At 38.5% G+C, this 25614-nt stretch overlaps 1 long non-coding RNA gene across 1 annotated transcript; it reads right to left on the bottom strand.

Moving 5' to 3' along the window:
* Window positions 1–1577: 1577 nt before the first annotated feature.
* On the bottom strand, window positions 1578–6597 carry LOC133848015 (uncharacterized). The gene is made up of 3 exons (XR_009895205.1): window positions 6421–6597; window positions 1789–2241; window positions 1578–1699 (listed from the first exon to the last, which is right to left on the bottom strand). It is a non-coding gene; the product is annotated as an uncharacterized LOC133848015 (long non-coding RNA).
* Window positions 6598–25614: the final 19017 nt, after the last annotated feature.

The raw sequence follows: 25614 nt of genomic DNA on the forward strand, positions 1-25614 counted from the left end.
GAGAACGCAGAATAGAATATTTCTTTTATTTATATGTTTATTTTATTTTATTTTACTTATTGCCGATAAGACCAATATTAAAATTAATAAAAGGCCTATACAAGTCCCAAGTGATTCCGAGTCATGATCGTATTGTTTGTTTCAAATTTGTATCACTACTTCAAAATAGAGAGCTTCTTCTTGCCGGAGAGGGACAATGACCTGTTGCAATTCTATTCTATTCTTCATTGCACTCATTTAAAGCGTATTGCCAAGTCGACTACCCAGCATCTTGGAAGCAGCTGCGGAAACCCGAAACCCAATGAAAATATTTGCGATTTGAGTTTAAGTGCTACAAATTTTATTTGAATCGTAATCTGGAAAATCTTAACAAACTGAACATTAAATTCTTGGTCTTCATGACTCAAGCAGAAGATCTTCAACGCGATCATAGAGACCTTCGATGATGCCACCGATTTTCCCGACAGCGGACATTTGCAGCATTTCAACATTAATACTCCTTCGGGATACAAGAATATCTCCGCTGCCAAGCACACGCCAGAGACAACATCGACGGTGGCAACAGCCTTGACCTTGCCCACCGTTGCGAAGGGCGGTGCTACAGCGAAGGCAGCCAAGCGAATATGGCGCGTCAAGCCCATGGGCAAGTTGAAGTTGAAGTTGTACGTCAGGACAGCAGCGGCAGCTAACAGCATCGCCAGCAATAGCATCGACAGTAACAGCATCGACAGCGATGACGACATCTTAAGCATGTAATTCAATCTATCCTCAAAAAATCTTCATATTCTTCTACTTCTAGATTGTTTGCACTATGACCAGGGAACAAAGCTAACAACATCACCGATCAAAAAGATCACTCAATGCTGAAGCACAGCAAAGGGAACAGAGTCCGGGACACATTTCGGAGGCCGGCAACGATGCAGAGTTGCCGCGATATGTCCAGAACTATGCGGATGCACTACGTCTGCTGATGCCAATCGAGGATTTCGCTTTGCTTGAGGAGAATTATCGTGACATCGTAAAATCTTATTGTTTGTTTCAAATTTTTATCACGACTACTTCAAAATATAGAACGCTTCTTCTTACCGGAGAGGGACAATGATAGTGTGACTGAGTGTAAGGACACTATGGGAGGAGCAAAGAGTTAATAAAGTTTGAACCAATTTACCAGTAACAAATTCCAATCATACCTGAGTTCAAATTTCCTTCACGGTTTCAGGTAGTTCCATTATATGCCACAAAAATCAGGCTGGTGTTGCCGATAAGACCAATATTGAAATTAATGAAAAGCCAATTCAAGTGCCAAGTGATTCCGAGTCAATTATATAATATTTTGCGTTTATTCAAAATGGGTAGCGGGTATCTCGCAGTCGAGAACACTCGACGGTAGCTTTCTTACTTGTTACTTGCGGGAGCCGTGCACAACACCCTGTGGCCACATATTCTGTAAGGAATGCATTGAAACTGCTGCAAATATAATGACCTGTTGCAATTCTCAAGTGGTTCTAGATTGTTTGCACTATGACCAGGAACAAAGCTAACAATATACGCCAAAAATTAAATCAGCTATTGGCCAGCAGCTTAGTCTGGCCTAGATCGATAAGCACAATCAATGAACATACAGCATCAATGTTTTTAAGCGGTTACAACGAAGTTGCGATGGTTGTTCGATGTAAATCTGGCATGAAGCAAACATATCCTTTAATTAGAAAGATGTTGTTATAAAGGAATAAGGAGGAATTTGCATATTTAAATAAATACTTTTGTATGGCGAAAATGCCTACTTACTTGTTTATGCTTTGGCTCACAATCTGGTATATTTTGCACTCTATAGTGTATGCCACTCGTCGAAGAACAAAAACAAGTCATATGGCACTTTTGTAGCTACTATGAATATGAAGTCCTCCACACGTTATTTCTCTTCAGTTACTGAACATATGAAGGGTCAGGAACTGTCTAATCAAGTATTAATGAATATGTATCTTGAATGTTATATCATTGTCTCCAAGACGCATCTGCGGCGGATAAGGCTGCGACAGTTTTGCTTTTTTTTGTGATTTTAATAAAACAATAGCTAAAAATCCCTTGACTGCTATTATTCAATTATTTCTAATCCAAAATCAAGGCACACTAGATGCAAGGAATTTTCAATTTTTTGTTTCACTTTAATTTCTTTTTTGTCGAAATTTAATATTTTTTAGCACAAATAATTTTGGGATTTTCAATTTTTTATTTATTTCACTTTAATTTTTTTTGTTGATGTTTTTATTTAATATTTATTAGCACAAATAATTTTGGGAGCTGTTGCCCGTTCGAGACTTGAACACAGAATGAGCTCTAGAGATGCTTTCTCAAGGCTCATTCGTTCTATGCCAAAGGCAAAGCCTACTAGATCCAAAAAATTTTAAGAAAATTTGAACCAACTATATTTTTATACACGCTACCCATAGGGTAACATAGAAGGGTATTATAACTTTGTGCCGGCAGGAAATGTATGTAACAGGTAGAAGGAGGCATCTCCGACCTTATAAAGTATATATATTCTTGATCAGCATCAATAGCCGAGACGATCTAGCCATGTCCGTCTGTGTGTCTGTCCGTCTGTCCGTCTGTCCGTGTGAAACACTGGATCTCAGAGACTATAAGAGATAGAACTATAATTTGGTTTGTTTCAAATTTTTGTCATGCCCACATCCGCCCCCGCAAATCAAAAAAATCTAATAACAAGCGTAACTTTAGAGCTAGAGCTGTGAATTTTGGTATGTATAATAATATTAATAGTAATTGTGATTCTTGAAAATTTGCTTGCGATCAGATACAAATTGTGGAAGTTATTAAAGAAATACTTTTGCAGGGCAAAAACGTCTACTTACTAGGGGTTTTAGTTGCTTTGGCCGACAATCTGGTATATTATGCCGTCTATGGTATATTTTGAATGTGGTACTATATCGGTATAACAAAAATACCATTTGGTATATTTTAGTATTTTTGGTATATTTTGGAAAAATACGGCAATATTTTGCTTTTATTCAAAATGGGTTGCGGGTATCTCGAGCACACTCGACTGTAACTTTCTTACTTGTTCGTTTGTAGCATAAGCTCAAAGATATCACAAGCAATTATCGCAAATAAAGCAATTTGGTCTACTTGTCATGTTATTCGCTTCCCACAATGACCAGCAGTTGTTCATAATTACTTGCTGAGTATGCGACTATCAAATACCCTGCACAAGAGAGAGCACAGGTCATATGTTTGTGAATTGAACAATTCAGCTCAATGGGTTCATAACAGGGTAAGATCTTCCATTAAAGGGGCCTTTCGGTCTTTAAGGAATTATGTCTTATTCTTTAGCCAAGTACGTTCGTGGAACAACCTCTCAATTGCCATGAATTTTGATTTCAAGACAGTAATAACGTTTTCAAGAACGCCCAAGTCAATTATCAAATTACCTCTAACAAGTAAGAAAGTTACAGTCGAGTGTGCTCGACTGTGAGATACCCGCTACCCATTTTTAATAAGGGCAAAATATATTTCAAAATATACCGAAAATACTTAAGAAAAAATACTACAAATATACCAAAGGGTATGTTTGGTATATCGATACAGCACACCATTCAAAATATACCATAGACGACACAATGTACCAGATTGTCGGCCAAAGCAACTCAGACCCTAGTAAGTAGGCGTTTTTGCCCATACAAAAGTATTTCTTTGATAACTTCCACAATTTTTATCTGATCGCAAATTTTCAGGAATCATAACTACTATAGTAATTATAGTATGTACCAAAATTCGCAACACCAGCTTTAAAATTACGCTTGTTATTCGATTTTTTTTTGATTTGCGGGGGCGGACGTGGGCGTGGCAAAATTTGAAACAATCTTGATCTGCGTGCAAACATAACAAATGCTGTCGAAAAAATTATAGCTCTATCTCTTATAGTCTCTGAGATCTAGGTGCTCATACGGACAGACGGACAGACACACAGACAGACAGACGGACTGACGGTCATGGCTATATCGTCTCGGCTGTTGACGCTGATCAAGAATATATATACTTTATAGGGTCGGAGATGCCTCCTTCTACCTGTTTCCTGCCGGCACAAAGTTATAATACCCTTCTACCCTATGGGTAGCGGGTATAAAACGCAGATGAGGCTCGGTACCCAAACACTGGGATGGTGGAGAATCAGAGGTGAATGATGTTTGGAAAATACCTTAAAATACTTTTAAATGAGAACGCAGAATAGAATATTTCTTTTATTTATATGTTTATTTTATTTTATTTTACTTATTGCCGATAAGACCAATATTAAAATTAATAAAAGGCCTATACAAGTCCCAAGTGATTCCGAGTCATGATCGTATTGTTTGTTTCAAATTTTTGCCTCGACTACTTCAAAATAGACGCTTCTTCTTACCGGAGAGGGACAATGACCTGTTGCAATTCTATTCTATTCTTCATTGCACTCATTTAAAGCGTATTGCCAAGTCGACTACCCAGCATCTTGGAAGCAGCTGCGGAAACCCGAAACCCAATGAAAATATTTGCGATTTGAGTTTAAGTGCTACAAATTTTATTTGAATCGTAATCTGGAAAATCTTAACAAACTGAACATTAAATTCTTGGTCTTCATGACTCAAGCAGAAGATCTTCAACGCGATCATAGAGACCTTCGATGATGCCACCGATTTTCCCGACAGCGGACATTTGCAGCATTTCAACATTAATACTCCTTCGGGATACAAGAATATCTCCGCTGCCAAGCACACGCCAGAGACAACATCGACGGTGGCAACAGCCTTGACCTTGCCCACCGTTGCGAAGGGCGGTGCTACAGCGAAGGCAGCCAAGCGGCAAGGCTCGGTAGCAGCCGCGTCGCCAGCCAAGCGAATATGGCGCGTCAAGCCCATGGGCAAGTTGAAGTTGAAGTTGTACGTCAGGACAGCAGCGGCAGCTAACAGCATCGCCAGCAATAGCATCGACAGTAACAGCATCGACAGCGATGACGACATCTTAAGCATGTAATTCAATCTATCCTCAAAAATCTTGATATTCTTCTTCTTCTAGATTGTTTGCACTATGACCAGGAACAAAGCTAACAACATCACCGATCAAAAAGATCACTCAATGCTGAAGCACAGCAAAGGGAACAGAGTCCGGGACACATTTCGGAGGCCGGCAACGATGCAGAGTTGCCGCGATATGTCCAGAACTATGCGGATGCACTACGTCTGCTGAAGCCAATCGAGGATTTCGCTTTGCTTGAAAAGAATTATCGTGACATCGTAAAATCTTATTGTTTGTTTCAAATTTTTATCACGACTACTTCAAAATATAGAACGCTTCTTCTTACCGGAGAGGGACAATGATAGTGTGACTGAGTGTAAGGACACTATGGGAGGAGCAAAGAGTTAATAAAGTTTGAACCAATTTACCAGTAACAAATTCCAATCATACCTGAGTTCAAATTTCCTTCACGGTTTCAGGTAGTTCCATTATATGCCACAAAAATCAGGCTGGTGTTGCCGATAAGACCAATATTGAAATTAATGAAAAGCCAATTCAAGTGCCAAGTGATTCCGAGTCAATTATATAATATTTTGCGTTTATTCAAAATGGGTAGCGGGTATCTCGCAGTCGAGAACACTCGACGGTAGCTTTCTTACTTGTTACTTGCGGGAGCCGTGCACAACACCCTGTGGCCACATATTCTGTAAGGAATGCATTGAAACTGCTGCAAATATAATGACCTGTTGCAATTCTCAAGTGGTTCTAGATTGTTTGCACTATGACCAGGGAACAAAGCTAACAATATACGCCAAAAATGAATTCAGCTATTGGCCAGCAGCTTAGTCTGGCCTAGATCGATAAGCACAATCAATGAACATATAGCATCAATGTTTTAAGCGGTTCCAACGAAGTTGCGAGGGTTGCTCGATGTAAATCTGGCATCAAGCAAACATATCCTTTAATTAGATAGATGTTGTTATTGTTGTTGCATATTAAAGAAATACTTTTGTATGGGCGAAAACGCCTACTTACTTGTTTATGCTTTGGCTGACAATCTGGTATATTTTGCACTCTATAGTGTATGCCACTCGTCGAAGAACCAAAACAAGTCATATGGCACTTTTGTAGCTACTATGGATATGAAGTCCTCCACACGTTATTTCTCTTCAGTTACTGAACATATGAAGGGTCAGGAACTGTCTAATCAAGTATTAATGAATATGTATCTTGAATGTTATATCATTGTCTCCAAGACGCATCTGCGGCGGATAAGGCTGCGACAGTTTTGCTTTTTTTTGTGATTTTAATAAAACAATAGCTAAAAATCCCTTGACTGCTATTATTCAATTATTTCTAATCCAAAATCAAGGCACACTAGATGCAAGGAATTTTCAATTTTTGTTTCACTTTAATTTCTTTTTGTCGAAATTTAATATTTTTTAGCACAAATAATTTTGGGATTTTCAATTTTTTATTTATTTCACTTTAATTTTTTTTTGTTGATGTTTTTATTTAATATTTATTAGCACAAATAATTTTGGGAGCTGTTGCCCGTTCGAGACTTGAACACAGAATGAGCTCTAGAGATGCTTTCTCAAGGCTCATTCGTTCTATGCCAAAGGCAAAGCCTACTAGATCCAAAAATTTTAAGAAAATTTGAACCAACTATATTTTTATACACGCTACACATAGGGTAACATAGAAGGGTATTATAACTTTGTGCCGGCAGGAAATGTATGTAACAGGTAGAAGGAGGCATCTCCGACCTTATAAAGTATATATATTCTTGATCAGCATCAATAGCCGAGACGATCTAGCCATGTCCGTCTGTGTGTCTGTCCGTCTGTCCGTCTGTCCGTGTGAAACACTGGATCTCAGAGACTATAAGAGATAGAACTATAATTTGGTTTGTTTCAAATTTTTGTCATGCCCACATCCGCCCCGCAAATCAAAAAAATCTAATAACAAGCGTAACTTTAGAGCTAGAGCTGTGAATTTTGGTATGTATAATAATATTAATAGTAATTGTGATTCTTGAAAATTTGCTTGCGATCAGATACAAATTGTGGAAGTTATTAAAGAAATACTTTTGCAGGGCAAAAACGTCTACTTACTAGGGGTTTTAGTTGCTTTGGCCGAAAATCTGGTATATTATGCCGTCTATGGTATATTTTGAATGTGGTACTATATCGGTATAACAAAAATACCATTTGGTATATTTTTAGTATTTTTGGTATATTTTGGAAAAATACGGCAATATTTTGCTTTTATTCAATATGGGTTGCGGGTATCTCGAGCACACTCGACTGTAACTTTCTTACTTGTTCGTTTGTAGCATAAGCTCAAAGATATCACAAGCAATTATCGCAAATAAAGCAATTTGGTCTACTTGTCATGTTATTCGCTTCCCACAATGACCAGCAGTTGTTCATAATTACTTGCTGAGTATGCGACTATCAAATACCCTGCACAAGAGAGCACAGGTCATATGTTTGTGAATTGAACAATTCAGCTCAATGGGTTCATAACAGGGTAAGATCTTCCATTAAAGGGGCCTTTCGGTCTTTAAGGAATTATGTCTTATTCTTTAGCCAAGTACGTTCGTGGAACAACCTCTCAATTGCCATGAATTTTGATTTCAAGACAGTAATAACGTTTTCAAGAACGCCCAAGTCAATTATCAAATTACCTCTAACAAGTAAGAAAGTTACAGTCGAGTGTGCTCGACTGTGAGATACCCACTACCCATTTTTAATAAGGGCAAAATATATTTCAAAATATACCGAAAATACTTAAGAAAAATACTACAAATATACCAAAGGGTATGTTTGGTATATCGATACAACACACCATTCAAAATATACCATAGACGACACAATGTACCAGATTGTCGGCCAAAGCAACTCAGACCCTAGTAAGTAGGCGTTTTTGCCCATACAAAAGTATTTCTTTGATAACTTCCACAATTTTTATCTGATCGCAAATTTTCAGGAATCATAACTACTATAGTAATTATAGTATGTACCAAAATTCGCAACACCAGCTTTAAAATTACGCTTGTTATTCGATTTTTTTTTGATTTGCGGGGGCGGACGTGGGCGTGGCAAAAATTTGAAACAATCTTGATCTGCGTGCAAACATAACAAATGCTGTCGAAAAAAAATTATAGCTCTATCTCTTATAGTCTCTGAGATCTAGGTGCTCATACGGACAGACGGACAGACACACAGACAGACAGACGGACTGACGGTCATGGCTATATCGTCTCGGCTGTTGACGCTGATCAAGAATATATATACTTTATAGGGTCGGAGATGCCTCCTTCTACCTGTTTCCTGCCGGCACAAAGTTATAATACCCTTCTACCCTATGGGTAGCGGGTATAAAAACGCAGATGAGGCTCGGTACCCAAACACTGGGATGGTGGAGAATCAGAGGTGAATGATGTTTGGAAAATACCTTAAAATACTTTTAAATGAGAACGCAGAATAGAATATTTCTTTTATTTATATGTTTATTTTATTTTATTTTACTTATTGCCGATAAGACCAATATTAAAATTAATAAAAGGCCTATACAAGTCCCAAGTGATTCCGAGTCATGATCGTATTGTTTGTTTCAAATTTGTATCACTACTTCAAAATAGAGAGCTTCTTCTTGCCGGAGAGGGACAATGACCTGTTGCAATTCTATTCTATTCTTCATTGCACTCATTTAAAGCGTATTGCCAAGTCGACTACCCAGCATCTTGGAAGCAGCTGCGGAAACCCGAAACCCAATGAAAATATTTGCGATTTGAGTTTAAGTGCTACAAATTTTATTTGAATCTTATCTTAACAAACTGAACATTAAATTCTTGGTCTTCATGACTCAAGCAGAAGATCTTCAACGCGATCATAAAGACCTTCGATGATGCCACCGATTTTCCCGACAGCGGACATTTGCAGCATTTCAACATTAATACTCCTTCGGGATACAAGAATATCTCCGCTGCCAAGCACACGCCAGAGACAACATCGACGGTGGCAACAGCCTTGACCTTGCCCACCGTTGCGAAGGGCGGTGCTACAGCGAAGGCAGCCAAGCGGCAAGGCTCGGTAGCAGCCGCGTCGCCAGCCAAGCGAATATGGCGCGTCAAGCCCATGGGCAAGTTGAAGTTGAAGTTGTACGTCAGGACAGCAGCGGCAGCTAACAGCATCGCCAGCAATAGCATCGACAGTAACAGCATCGACAGCGATGACGACATCTTAAGCATGTAATTCAATCTATCCTCAAAAAATCTTCATATTCTTCTACTTCTAGATTGTTTGCACTATGACCAGGGAACAAAGCTAACAACATCACCGATCAAAAAGATCACTCAATGCTGAAGCACAGCAAAGGGAACAGAGTCCGGGACACATTTCGGAGGCCGGCAACGATGCAGAGTTGCCGCGATATGTCCAGAACTTTGCGGATGCACTACGTCTGCTGAAGCCAATCGAGGATTTCGCTTTGCTTGAGGAGAATTATCGTGACATCGTAAAATCTTATTGTTTGTTTCAAATTTTTGCCACGACTACTTCCAAAATAGAGAGCTTCTTCTTACCGGAGAGGGACAATGATAGTGTGACTGAGTGTAAGGACACTATGGGAGGAGCAAAGAGTTAATAAAGTTTGAACCAGTAACAAATTCCAATCATACCAGAATTCAAATTTCTTTCACGGTTTCAGGTAGTTCCATTATATGCCACAAAAATCAGGCTGGTGTTGCCGATAAGACCAATATTGAAATTAATGAAAAGCCAATTCAAGTGCCAAGTGATTCCGAGTCAATTCTATAATTTTTTGCGTTTATTCAAAATGGGAAGCGGGTATCTCGCAGTCGAGAACACTCGACGGTAGCTTTCTTACTTGTTACTTGCGGGAGCCATGCACAACACGCTGTGGCCACATATTCTGTAAGGAATGCATTGAAACTGCTGCAAATAAAATGTATGTAACAGGTAGAAGGAGGCATCTCCGACCTTATAAAGTATATATATTCTTGATCAGCATCAATAGCCGAGACGATCTAGCCATGTCCGTCTGTGTGTCTGTCCGTCTGTCCGTCTGTCCGTGTGAAACACTGGATCTCAGAGACTATAAGAGATAGAACTATAATTTGGTTTGTTTCAAATTTTGTCATGCCCACATCCGCCCCGCAAATCAAAAAATCTAATAACAAGCGTAACTTTAGAGCTAGAGCTGTGAATTTTGGTATGTATAATAATATTAATAGTAATTGTGATTCTTGAAAATTTGCTTGCGATCAGATACAAATTGTGGAAGTTATTAAAGAAATACTTTTGCAGGGCAAAAACGTCTACTTACTAGGGTTTTAGTTGCTTTGGCCGACAATCTGGTATATTATGCCGTCTATGGTATATTTTGAATGTGGTACTATATCGGTATAACAAAAATACCATTTGGTATATTTTAGTATTTTTGGTATATTTTGGAAAAATACGGCAATATTTTGCTTTTATTCAAAATGGGTTGCGGGTATCTCGAGCACACTCGACTGTAACTTTCTTACTTGTTCGTTTGTAGCATAAGCTCAAAGATATCACAAGCAATTATCGCAAATAAAGCAATTTGGTCTACTTGTCATGTTATTCGCTTCCCACAATGACCAGCAGTTGTTCATAATTACTTGCTGAGTATGCGACTATCAAATACCCTGCACAAGAGAGCACAGGTCATATGTTTGTGAATTGAACAATTCAGCTCAATGGGTTCATAACAGGGTAAGATCTTCCATTAAAGGGGCCTTTCGGTCTTTAAGGAATTATGTCTTATTCTTTAGCCAAGTACGTTCGTGGAACAACCTCTCAATTGCCATGAATTTTGATTTCAAGACAGTAATAACGTTTTCAAGAACGCCCAAGTCAATTATCAAATTACCTCTAACAAGTAAGAAAGTTACAGTCGAGTGTGCTCGACTGTGAGATACCCGCTACCCATTTTAATAAGGGCAAAATATATTTCAAAATATACCGAAAATACTTAAGAAAAAATACTACAAATATACCAAAGGGTATGTTTGGTATATCGATACAGCACACCATTCAAAATATACCATAGACGACACAATGTACCAGATTGTCGGCCAAAGCAACTCAGACCCTAGTAAGTAGGCGTTTTGCCCATACAAAAGTATTTCTTTGATAACTTCCACAATTTTTATCTGATCGCAAATTTTCAGGAATCATAACTACTATAGTAATTATAGTATGTACCAAAATTCGCAACACCAGCTTTAAAATTACGCTTGTTATTCGATTTTTTGATTTGCGGGGCGGACGTGGGCGTGGCAAAATTTGAAACAATCTTGATCTGCGTGCAAACATAACAAATGCTGTCGAAAAAAAATTATAGCTCTATCTCTTATAGTCTCTGAGATCTAGGTGCTCATACGGACAGACGGACAGACACACAGACAGACAGACGGACTGACGGTCATGGCTATATCGTCTCGGCTGTTGACGCTGATCAAGAATATATATACTTTATAGGGTCGGAGATGCCTCCTTCTACCTGTTTCCTGCCGGCACAAAGTTATAATACCCTTCTACCCTATGGGTAGCGGGTATAAAAACGCAGATGAGGCTCGGTACCCAAACACTGGGATGGTGGAGAATCAGAGGTGAATGATGTTTGGAAAATACCTTAAAATACTTTTAAATGAGAACGCAGAATAGAATATTTCTTTTATTTATATGTTTATTTTATTTTATTTTACTTATTGCCGATAAGACCAATATTAAAATTAATAAAAGGCCTATACAAGTCCCAAGTGATTCCGAGTCATGATCGTATTGTTTGTTTCAAATTTTGCCTCGACTACTTCAAAATAGACGCTTCTTCTTACCGGAGAGGGACAATGACCTGTTGCAATTCTATTCTATTCTTCATTGCACTCATTTAAAGCGTATTGCCAAGTCGACTACCCAGCATCTTGGAAGCAGCTGCGGAAACCCGAAACCCAATGAAAATATTTGCGATTTGAGTTTAAGTGCTACAAATTTTATTTGAATCGTAATCTGGAAAATCTTAACAAACTGAACATTAAATTCTTGGTCTTCATGACTCAAGCAGAAGATCTTCAACGCGATCATAGAGACCTTCGATGATGCCACCGATTTTCCCGACAGCGGACATTTGCAGCATTTCAACATTAATACTCCTTCGGGATACAAGAATATCTCCGCTGCCAAGCACACGCCAGAGACAACATCGACGGTGGCAACAGCCTTGACCTTGCCCACCGTTGCGAAGGGCGGTGCTACAGCGAAGGCAGCCAAGCGGCAAGGCTCGGTAGCAGCCGCGTCGCCAGCCAAGCGAATATGGCGCGTCAAGCCCATGGGCAAGTTGAAGTTGAAGTTGTACGTCAGGACAGCAGCGGCAGCTAACAGCATCGCCAGCAATAGCATCGACAGTAACAGCATCGACAGCGATGACGACATCTTAAGCATGTAATTCAATCTATCCTCAAAAAATCTTGATATTCTTCTTCTTCTAGATTGTTTGCACTATGACCAGGGAACAAAGCTAACAACATCACCGATCAAAAAGATCACTCAATGCTGAAGCACAGCAAAGGGAACAGAGTCCGGGACACATTTCGGAGGCCGGCAACGATGCAGAGTTGCCGCGATATGTCCAGAACTATGCGGATGCACTACGTCTGCTGAAGCCAATCGAGGATTTCGCTTTGCTTGAAAAGAATTATCGTGACATCGTAAAATCTTATTGTTTGTTTCAAATTTTATCACGACTACTTCAAAATATAGAACGCTTCTTCTTACCGGAGAGGGACAATGATAGTGTGACTGAGTGTAAGGACACTATGGGAGGAGCAAAGAGTTAATAAAGTTTGAACCAATTTACCAGTAACAAATTCCAATCATACCTGAGTTCAAATTTCCTTCACGGTTTCAGGTAGTTCCATTATATGCCACAAAAATCAGGCTGGTGTTGCCGATAAGACCAATATTGAAATTAATGAAAAGCCAATTCAAGTGCCAAGTGATTCCGAGTCAATTATATAATATTTTGCGTTTATTCAAAATGGGTAGCGGGTATCTCGCAGTCGAGAACACTCGACGGTAGCTTTCTTACTTGTTACTTGCGGGAGCCGTGCACAACACCCTGTGGCCACATATTCTGTAAGGAATGCATTGAAACTGCTGCAAATATAATGACCTGTTGCAATTCTCAAGTGGTTCTAGATTGTTTGCACTATGACCAGGGAACAAAGCTAACAATATACGCCAAAATGAATTCAGCTATTGGCCAGCAGCTTAGTCTGGCCTAGATCGATAAGCACAATCAATGAACATATAGCATCAATGTTTTTAAGCGGTTCCAACGAAGTTGCGAGGGTTGCTCGATGTAAATCTGGCATCAAGCAAACATATCCTTTAATTAGATAGATGTTGTTATTGTTGTTGCATATTAAAGAAATACTTTTGTATGGGCGAAAACGCCTACTTACTTGTTTATGCTTTGGCTGACAATCTGGTATATTTTGCACTCTATAGTGTATGCCACTCGTCGAAGAACCAAAACAAGTCATATGGCACTTTTGTAGCTACTATGGATATGAAGTCCTCCACACGTTATTTCTCTTCAGTTACTGAACATATGAAGGGTCAGGAACTGTCTAATCAAGTATTAATGAATATGTATCTTGAATGTTATATCATTGTCTCCAAGACGCATCTGCGGCGGATAAGGCTGCGACAGTTTTGCTTTTTTTTGTGATTTTAATAAAACAATAGCTAAAAATCCCTTGACTGCTATTATTCAATTATTTCTAATCCAAAATCAAGGCACACTAGATGCAAGGAATTTTCAATTTTTTGTTTCACTTTAATTTCTTTTTTGTCGAAATTTAATATTTTTTAGCACAAATAATTTTGGGATTTTCAATTTTTTATTTATTTCACTTTAATTTTTTTTGTTGATGTTTTTATTTAATATTTATTAGCACAAATAATTTTGGGAGCTGTTGCCCGTTCGAGACTTGAACACAGAATGAGCTCTAGAGATGCTTTCTCAAGGCTCATTCGTTCTATGCCAAAGGCAAAGCCTACTAGATCCAAAAAATTTTAAGAAAATTTGAACCAACTATATTTTTATACACGCTACACATAGGGTAACATAGAAGGGTATTATAACTTTGTGCCGGCAGGAAATGTATGTAACAGGTAGAAGGAGGCATCTCCGACCTTATAAAGTATATATATTCTTGATCAGCATCAATAGCCGAGACGATCTAGCCATGTCCGTCTGTGTGTCTGTCCGTCTGTCCGTCTGTCCGTGTGAAACACTGGATCTCAGAGACTATAAGAGATAGAACTATAATTTGGTTTGTTTCAAATTTTTGTCATGCCCACATCCGCCCCGCAAATCAAAAATCTAATAACAAGCGTAACTTTAGAGCTAGAGCTGTGAATTTTGGTATGTATAATAATATTAATAGTAATTGTGATTCTTGAAAATTTGCTTGCGATCAGATACAAATTGTGGAAGTTATTAAAGAAATACTTTTGCAGGGCAAAAACGTCTACTTACTAGGGGTTTTAGTTGCTTTGGCCGAAAATCTGGTATATTATGCCGTCTATGGTATATTTTGAATGTGGTACTATATCGGTATAACAAAAATACCATTTGGTATATTTTTAGTATTTTTGGTATATTTTGGAAAAATACGGCAATATTTTGCTTTTATTCAATATGGGTTGCGGGTATCTCGAGCACACTCGACTGTAACTTTCTTACTTGTTCGTTTGTAGCATAAGCTCAAAGATATCACAAGCAATTATCGCAAATAAAGCAATTTGGTCTACTTGTCATGTTATTCGCTTCCCACAATGACCAGCAGTTGTTCATAATTACTTGCTGAGTATGCGACTATCAAATACCCTGCACAAGAGAGAGCACAGGTCATATGTTTGTGAATTGAACAATTCAGCTCAATGGGTTCATAACAGGGTAAGATCTTCCATTAAAGGGGCCTTTCGGTCTTTAAGGAATTATGTCTTATTCTTTAGCCAAGTACGTTCGTGGAACAACCTCTCAATTGCCATGAATTTTGATTTCAAGACAGTAATAACGTTTTCAAGAACGCCCAAGTCCAATTATCAAATTACCTCTAACAAGTAAGAAAGTTACAGTCGAGTGTGCTCGACTGTGAGATACCCGCTACCCATTTTTAATAAGGGCAAAATATATTTCAAAATATACCGAAAATACTTAAGAAAAAATACTACAAATATACCAAAGGGTATGTTTGGTATATCGATACAACACACCATTCAAAATATACCATAGACGACACAATGTACCAGATTGTCGGCCAAAGCAACTCAGACCCTAGTAAGTAGGCGTTTTTGCCCATACAAAAGTATTTCTTTGATAACTTCCACAATTTTTATCTGATCGCAAATTTTCAGGAATCATAACTACTATAGTAATTATAGTATGTACCAAAATTCGCAACACCAGCTTTAAAATTACGCTTGTTATTCGATTTTTTTTTGATTTGCGGGGGCGGACGTGGGCGTGGCAAAAATTTGAAACAATCTTGATCTGCGTGCAAACATAACAAATGCTGTCGAAAAAAAATTATAGCTCTATCTCTTATAGTCTCTGAGATCTAGGTGCTCATACGGACAGACGGACAGACACACAGACAGACAGACGGACTGACGGTCATGGCTATATCGTCTCGGCTGTTGACGCTGATCAAGAATATATATACTTTATAGGGTCGGAGATGCCTCCTTCTACCTGTTTCCTGCCGGCACAAAGTTATAATACCCTTCTACCCTATGGGTAGCGGGTATAAAAACGCAGATGAGGCTCGGTACCCAAACACTGGGATGGTGGAGAATCAGAGGTGAATGATGTTTGGAAAATACCTTAAAATACTTTTAAATGAGAACGCAGAATAGAATATTTCTTTTATTTATATGTTTATTTTATTTTATTTTACTTATTGCCGATAAGACCAATATTAAAATTAATAAAAGGCCTATACAAGTCCCAAGTGATTCCGAGTCATGATCGTATTGTTTGTTTCAAATTTGTATCACTACTTCAAAATAGAGAGCTTCTTCTTGCCGGAGAGGACAATGACCTGTTGCAATTCTATTCTATTCTTCATTGCACTCATTTAAAGCGTATTGCCAAGTCGACTACCCAGCATCTTGGAAGCAGCTGCGGAAACCCGAAACCCAATGAAAATATTTGCGATTTGAGTTTAAGTGCTACAAATTTTATTTGAATCTTATCTTAACAAACTGAACATTAAATTCTTGGTCTTCATGACTCAAGCAGAAGATCTTCAACGCGATCATAAAGACCTTCGATGATGCCACCGATTTTCCCGACAGCGGACATTTGCAGCATTTCAACATTAATACTCCTTCGGGATACAAGAATATCTCCGCTGCCAAGCACACGCCAGAGACAACATCGACGGTGGCAACAGCCTTGACCTTGCCCACCGTTGCGAAGGGCGGTGCTACAGCGAAGGCAGCCAAGCGGCAAGGCTCGGTAGCAGCCGCGTCGCCAGCCAAGCGAATATGGCGCGTCAAGCCCATGGGCAAGTTGAAGTTGAAGTTGTACGTCAGGACAGCAGCGGCAGCTAACAGCATCGCCAGCAATAGCATCGACAGTAACAGCATCGACAGCGATGACGACATCTTAAGCATGTAATTCAATCTATCCTCAAAAAATCTTCATATTCTTCTACTTCTAGATTGTTTGCACTATGACCAGGGAACAAAGCTAACAACATCACCGATCAAAAAGATCACTCAATGCTGAAGCACAGCAAAGGGAACAGAGTCCGGGACACATTTCGGAGGCCGGCAACGATGCAGAGTTGCCGCGATATGTCCAGAACTTTGCGGATGCACTACGTCTGCTGAAGCCAATCGAGGATTTCGCTTTGCTTGAGGAGAATTATCGTGACATCGTAAAATCTTATTGTTTGTTTCAAATTTTTGCCACGACTACTTCCAAAATAGAGAGCTTCTTCTTACCGGAGAGGACAATGATAGTGTGACTGAGTGTAAGGACACTATGGGAGGAGCAAAGAGTTAATAAAGTTTGAACCAGTAACAAATTCCAATCATACCAGAATTCAAATTTCTTTCACGGTTTCAGGTAGTTCCATTATATGCCACAAAAATCAGGCTGGTGTTGCCGATAAGACCAATATTGAAATTAATGAAAAGCCAATTCAAGTGCCAAGTGATTCCGAGTCAATTCTATAATTTTTTGCGTTTATTCAAAATGGGAAGCGGGTATCTCGCAGTCGAGAACACTCGACGGTAGCTTTCTTACTTGTTACTTGCGGGAGCCATGCACAACACGCTGTGGCCACATATTCTGTAAGGAATGCATTGAAACTGCTGCAAATATCCATTATGTAAAAAAGAAATATCTATACGTCAGTTACAACGTGTTTATTTGTTTCGTTGTTTTCTTGTTATGTTTGCACGCAGATCAAGTTTGTTTCAATTTTTTTCCAAGGCCACTTCCTCTCTGCAAATCGACAAAAATCGAAGAAATATGGTTATTTTAAAGCTAGATTTATGAATTTTGGTATATCCAATATTTGATTTCAGTCATTTCATTCATTTGCCGTTGGAATTATTTTAATTCTGTCTGTTTCGGGCTTTGAAGTCGCACATAGTGTTGGTCATCGTATCAAAGGTTTCATAAATCTTGTTGATTCAATCGACGTGACGTGAGGAGAATTATCGTGCCTTTGGGTTGCTCACACTGCTGGAGAAGATCTTTGAAAGGTCAGCGGAGAATGGCAATGCATCCAACTAATGCGAGAGCAGGGAACAAAGCTAACAATATACGCCAAAAATTAATTCAGCTATTGGCCAGCAGCTTAGTCTGGCCTAGATCGATAAGCACAATCAATGAACATATAGCATCAATGTTTTTAAGCGGTTCCAACGAAGTTGCGAGGGTTGCTCGATGTAAATCTGGCATGAAGCAAACATATCCTTTAATTAGATAGATGTTGTTATTGTTGTTGCATATTAAAGAAATACTTTTGTATGGGCGAAAACGCCTACTTACTTGTTTATGCTTTGGCTGACAATCTTGTATATTGTGGACTCTATAGTGTATGCCACTCGTCGAAGAACAAAAACAAGTCATATGGCACTTTTGTAGCTACTATGGATATGAAGTCCTCCAAACGTTATTTCTCCGAAATAACATTTATGAACATTCATGATTTAAACAATCTAGAACCAATTGAGAATTGCAACATAATGGATATTTGCTTGGCTGCCTTCGCTGTAGCACCGCCCTTCGCAACGGTGGGCAAGGTCAAGGCTGTTGCCACCGTCGATGTTGTCTCTGGCGTGTGCTTGGCAGCGGAGACATTCTCGTATCCCGAAGGAGTATTAATGTTTAAATGCTGCAAATGTCCGCTGTCGGGAAAATCGGTGGCATCATCGAAGGTCTCTATGATCGCGTTGAAGATCTTCTGCTTGAGTCATGAAGACCGAGAATTTAATGTTCAGTTTTCAGATTTTCCAGATTACGATTCAAATAAAATTTGTAGCACTTAAACTCAAATCGCAAATATTTTCATTGAGTTTCGGGTTTCCGCAGCTGCTTCCAAGATGCTGGGTAGTCGACTTGGCAATAAGCTTTAAATGAGTGCAATGAAGAATAGAATAGAATTGCAACAGGTCATTGTCCCTCTCCGGTAGCCAGGGAATACAATATACGCCAAAAATTAAATCAGCTATTGGCCAGCAGCTTAGTCTGGCCTAGATCGATAAGCACAATCAATGAACATACAGCATCAATGTTTTTAAGCGGTTCCAACGAAGTTGCGAGGGTTGCTCGATGTAAATCTGGCATCAAGCAAACATATCCTTTAATTAGATAGATGTTGTTATTGTTGTTGCATATTAAAGAAATACTTTTGTATGGGCGAAAACGCCTACTTACTTGTTTATGCTTTGGCTCACAATCTGGTATATTTTGCACTCTATAGTGTATGCCACTCGTCGAAGAACCAAAACAAGTCATATGGCACTTTTGTAGCTACTATGGATATGAAGTCCTCCACACGTTATTTCTCTTCAGTTACTGAACATATGAAGGGTCAGGAACTGTCTAATCAAGTATTAATGAATATGTATCTTGAATGTTATATCATTGTCTCCAAGACGCATCTGCGGCGGATAAGGCTGCGACAGTTTTGCTTTTTTTTTGTGATTTTAATAAAACAATAGCTAAAAATCCCTTGACTGCTATTATTCAATTATTTCTAATCCAAAATCAAGGCACACTAGATGCAAGGAATTTTCAATTTTTGTTTCACTTTAATTTCTTTTTGTCGAAATTTAATATTTTTAGCACAAATAATTTTGGGATTTTCAATTTTTATTTATTTCACTTTAATTTTTTTTGTTGATGTTTTTATTTAATATTTATTAGCACAAATAATTTTGGGAGCTGTTGCCCGTTCGAGACTTGAACACAGAATGAGCTCTAGAGATGCTTTCTCAAGGCTCATTCGTTCTATGCCAAAGGCAAAGCCTACTAGATCCAAAAATTTTAAGAAAATTTGAACCAACTATATTTTTATACACGCTACCCATAGGGTAACATAGAAGGGTATTATAACTTTGTGCCGGCAGGAAATGTATGTAACAGGTAGAAGGAGGCATCTCCGACCTTATAAAGTATATATATTCTTGATCAGCATCAATAGCCGAGACGATCTAGCCATGTCCGTCTGTGTGTCTGTCCGTCTGTCCGTCTGTCCGTGTGAAACACTGGATCTCAGAGACTATAAGAGATAGAACTATAATTTGGTTTGTTTCAAATTTTTGTCATGCCCACATCCGCCCCCGCAAATCAAAAAAATCTAATAACAAGCGTAACTTTAGAGCTAGAGCTGTGAATTTTGGTATGTATAATAATATTAATAGTAATTGTGATTCTTGAAAATTTGCTTGCGATCAGATACAAATTGTGGAAGTTATTAAAGAAATACTTTTGCAGGGCAAAAACGTCTACTTACTAGGGGTTTTAGTTTCTTTGGCCGAAAATCTGGTATATTATGCCGTCTATGGTATATTTTGAATGTGGTACTATATCGGTATAACAAAAATACCATTTGGTATATTTTTAGTATTTTTGGTATATTTTGGAAAAATACGGCAATATTTTGCTTTTATTCAATATGGGTTGCGGGTATCTCGAGCACACTCGACTGTAACTTTCTTACTTGTTCGTTTGTAGCATAAGCTCAAAGATATCACAAGCAATTATCGCAAATAAAGCAATTTGGTCTACTTGTCATGTTATTCGCTTCCCACAATGACCAGCAGTTGTTCATAATTACTTGCTGAGTATGCGACTATCAAATACCCTGCACAAGAGAGAGCACAGGTCATATGTTTGTGAATTGAACAATTCAGCTCAATGGGTTCATAACAGGGTAAGATCTTCCATTAAAGGGGCCTTTCGGTCTTTAAGGAATTATGTCTTATTCTTTAGCCAAGTACGTTCGTGGAACAACCTCTCAATTGCCATGAATTTTGATTTCAAGACAGTAATAACGTTTTCAAGAACGCCCAAGTCCAATTATCAAATTACCTCTAACAAGTAAGAAAGTTACAGTCGAGTGTGCTCGACTGTGAGATACCCGCTACCCATTTTTAATAAGGGCAAAATATATTTCAAAATATACCGAAAATACTTAAGAAAAAATACTACAAATATACCAAAGGGTATGTTTGGTATATCGATACAGCACACCATTCAAAATATACCATAGACGACACAATGTACCAGATTGTCGGCCAAAGCAACTCAGACCCTAGTAAGTAGGCGTTTTTGCCCATACAAAAGTATTTCTTTGATAACTTCCACAATTTTTATCTGATCGCAAATTTTCAGGAATCATAACTACTATAGTAATTATAGTATGTACCAAAATTCGCAACACCAGCTTTAAAATTACGCTTGTTATTCGATTTTTTTGATTTGCGGGGCGGACGTGGGCGTGGCAAAAATTTGAAACAATCTTGATCTGCGTGCAAACATAACAAATGCTGTCGAAAAAAAATTATAGCTCTATCTCTTATAGTCTCTGAGATCTAGGTGCTCATACGGACAGACGGACAGACACACAGACAGACAGACGGACTGACGGTCATGGCTATATCGTCTCGGCTGTTGACGCTGATCAAGAATATATATACTTTATAGGGTCGGAGATGCCTCCTTCTACCTGTTTCCTGCCGGCACAAAGTTATAATACCCTTCTACCCTATGGGTAGCGGGTATAAAAACGCAGATGAGGCTCGGTACCCAAACACTGGGATGGTGGAGAATCAGAGGTGAATGATGTTTGGAAAATACCTTAAAATACTTTTAAATGAGAACGCAGAATAGAATATTTCTTTTTATTTACATGTTTATTTTATTTTATTTTACTTATTGCCGATAAGACCAATATTAAAATTAATAAAAGGCCTATACAAGTCCCAAGTGATTCCGAGTCATGATCGTATTGTTTGTTTCAAATTTGTATCACTACTTCAAAATAGAGAGCTTCTTCTTGCCGGAGAGGGACAATGACCTGTTGCAATTCTATTCTATTCTTCATTGCACTCATTTAAAGCGTATTGCCAAGTCGACTACCCAGCATCTTGGAAGCAGCTGCGGAAACCCGAAACCCAATGAAAATATTTGCGATTTGAGTTTAAGTGCTACAAATTTTATTTGAATCTTATCTTAACAAACTGAACATTAAATTCTTGGTCTTCATGACTCAAGCAGAAGATCTTCAACGCGATCATAAAGACCTTCGATGATGCCACCGATTTTCCCGACAGCGGACATTTGCAGCATTTCAACATTAATACTCCTTCGGGATACAAGAATATCTCCGCTGCCAAGCACACGCCAGAGACAACATCGACGGTGGCAACAGCCTTGACCTTGCCCACCGTTGCGAAGGGCGGTGCTACAGCGAAGGCAGCCAAGCGGCAAGGCTCGGTAGCAGCCGCGTCGCCAGCCAAGCGAATATGGCGCGTCAAGCCCATGGGCAAGTTGAAGTTGAAGTTGTACGTCAGGACAGCAGCGGCAGCTAACAGCATCGCCAGCAATAGCATCGACAGTAACAGCATCGACAGCGATGACGACATCTTAAGCATGTAATTCAATCTATCCTCAAAAAATCTTCATATTCTTCTTCTTCTAGATTGTTTGCACTATGACCAGGAACAAAGCTAACAACATCACCGATCAAAAAGATCACTCAATGCTGAAGCACAGCAAAGGGAACAGAGTCCGGGACACATTTCGGAGGCCGGCAACGATGCAGAGTTGCCGCGATATGTCCAGAACTATGCGGATGCACTACGTCTGCTGAAGCCAATCGAGGATTTCGCTTTGCTTGAGGAGAATTATCGTGACATCGTAAAATCTTATTGTTTGTTTCAAATTTTTATCACGACTACTTCAAAATATAGAACGCTTCTTCTTACCGGAGAGGGACAATGATAGTGTGACTGAGTGTAAGGACACTATGGGAGGAGCAAAGAGTTAATAAAGTTTGAACCAATTTACCAGTAACAAATTCCAATCATACCTGAGTTCAAATTTCCTTCACGGTTTCAGGTAGTTCCATTATATGCCACAAAAATCAGGCTGGTGTTGCCGATAAGACCAATATTGAAATTAATGAAAAGCCAATTCAAGTGCCAAGTGATTCCGAGTCAATTATATAATATTTTGCGTTTATTCAAAATGGGTAGCGGGTATCTCGCAGTCGAGAACACTCGACGGTAGCTTTCTTACTTGTTACTTGCGGGAGCCGTGCACAACACCCTGTGGCCACATATTCTGTAAGGAATGCATTGAAACTGCTGCAAATATAATGACCTGTTGCAATTCTCAAGTGGTTCTAGATTGTTTGCACTATGACCAGGGAACAAAGCTAACAATATACGCCAAAAATTAAATCAGCTATTGGCCAGCAGCTTAGTCTGGCCTAGATCGATAAGCACAATCAATGAACATACAGCATCAATGTTTTAAGCGGTTACAACGAAGTTGCGATGGTTGTTCGATGTAAATCTGGCATGAAGCAAACATATCCTTTAATTAGAAAGATGTTGTTATAAAGGAATAAGGAGGAATTTGCATATTTAAATAAATACTTTTGTATGGCGAAAATGCCTACTTACTTGTTTATGCTTTGGCTCACAATCTGGTATATTTTGCACTCTATAGTGTATGCCACTCGTCGAAGAACAAAAACAAGTCATATGGCACTTTTGTAGCTACTATGGATATGAAGTCCTCCACACGTTATTTCTCTTCAGTTACTGAACATATGAAGGGTCAGGAACTGTCTAATCAAGTATTAATGAATATGTATCTTGAATGTTATATCATTGTCTCCAAGACGCATCTGCGGCGGATAAGGCTGCGACAGTTTTGCTTTTTTTGTGATTTTAATAAAACAATAGCTAAAAATCCCTTGACTGCTATTATTCAATTATTTCTAATCCAAAATCAAGGCACACTAGATGCAAGGAATTTTCAATTTTTGTTTCACTTTAATTTCTTTTTGTCGAAATTTAATATTTTTAGCACAAATAATTTTGGGATTTTCAATTTTTATTTATTTCACTTTAATTTTTTTTGTTGATGTTTTTATTTAATATTTATTAGCACAAATAATTTTGGGAGCTGTTGCCCGTTCGAGACTTGAACACAGAATGAGCTCTAGAGATGCTTTCTCAAGCCTCATTCGTTCTATGCCAAAGGCAAAGCCTACTAGATCCAAAAATTTTAAGAAAATTTGAACCAACTATATTTTTATACACGCTACCCATAGGGTAACATAGAAGGGTATTATAACTTTGTGCCGGCAGGAAATGTATGTAACAGGTAGAAGGAGGCATCTCCGACCTTATAAAGTATATATATTCTTGATCAGCATCAATAGCCGAGACGATCTAGCCATGTCCGTCTGTGTGTCTGTCCGTCTGTCCGTCTGTCCGTGTGAAACACTGGATCTCAGAGACTATAAGAGATAGAACTATAATTTGGTTTGTTTCAAATTTTTGTCATGCCCACATCCGCCCCGCAAATCAAAAAAATCTAATAACAAGCGTAACTTTAGAGCTAGAGCTGTGAATTTTGGTATGTATAATAATATTAATAGTAATTGTGATTCTTGAAAATTTGCTTGCGATCAGATACAAATTGTGGAAGTTATTAAAGAAATACTTTTGCAGGGCAAAAACGTCTACTTACTAGGGGTTTTAGTTTCTTTGGCCGAAAATCTGGTATATTATGCCGTCTATGGTATATTTTGAATGTGGTACTATATCGGTATAACAAAAATACCATTTGGTATATTTTTAGTATTTTTGGTATATTTTGGAAAAATACGGCAATATTTTGCTTTTATTCAATATGGGTTGCGGGTATCTCGAGCACACTCGACTGTAACTTTCTTACTTGTTCGTTTGTAGCATAAGCTCAAAGATATCACAAGCAATTATCGCAAATAAAGCAATTTGGTCTACTTGTCATGTTATTCGCTTCCCACAATGACCAGCAGTTGTTCATAATTACTTGCTGAGTATGCGACTATCAAATACCCTGCACAAGAGAGAGCACAGGTCATATGTTTGTGAATTGAACAATTCAGCTCAATGGGTTTATAACAGGGTAAGATCTTCCATTAAAGGGGCCTTTCGGTCTTTAAGGAATTATGTCTTATTCTTTAGCCAAGTACGTTCGTGGAACAACCTCTCAATTGCCATGAATTTTGATTTCAAGACAGTAATAACGTTTTCAAGAACGCCCAAGTCCAATTATCAAATTACCTCTAACAAGTAAGAAAGTTACAGTCGAGTGTGCTCGACTGTGAGATACCCGCTACCCATTTTAATAAGGGCAAAATATATTTCAAAATATACCGAAAATACTTAAGAAAAAATACTACAAATATACCAAAGGGTATGTTTGGTATATCGATACAGCACACCATTCAAAATATACCATAGACGACACAATGTACCAGATTGTCGGCCAAAGCAACTCAGACACTAGTAAGTAGGCGTTTTTGCCCATACAAAAGTATTTCTTTGATAACTTCCACAATTTTTATCTGATCGCAAATTTTCAGGAATCATAACTACTATAGTAATTATAGTATGTACCAAAATTCGCAACACCAGCTTTAAAATTACGCTTGTTATTCGATTTTTTGATTTGCGGGGCGGACGTGGGCGTGGCAAAAATTTGAAACAATCTTGATCTGCGTGCAAACATAACAAATGCTGTCGAAAAAAAATTATAGCTCTATCTCTTATAGTCTCTGAGATCTAGGTGCTCATACGGACAGACGGACAGACACACAGACAGACAGACGGACTGACGGTCATGGCTATATCGTCTCGGCTGTTGACGCTGATCAAGAATATATATACTTTATAGGGTCGGAGATGCCTCCTTCTACCTGTTTCCTGCCGGCACAAAGTTATAATA

The sequence above is a fragment of the Drosophila sulfurigaster genome, chromosome X (assembly GCF_023558435.1).
Source record: "Drosophila sulfurigaster albostrigata strain 15112-1811.04 chromosome X, ASM2355843v2, whole genome shotgun sequence".
Classification (NCBI taxonomy): Eukaryota; Metazoa; Arthropoda; class Insecta; order Diptera; family Drosophilidae; genus Drosophila; species Drosophila sulfurigaster.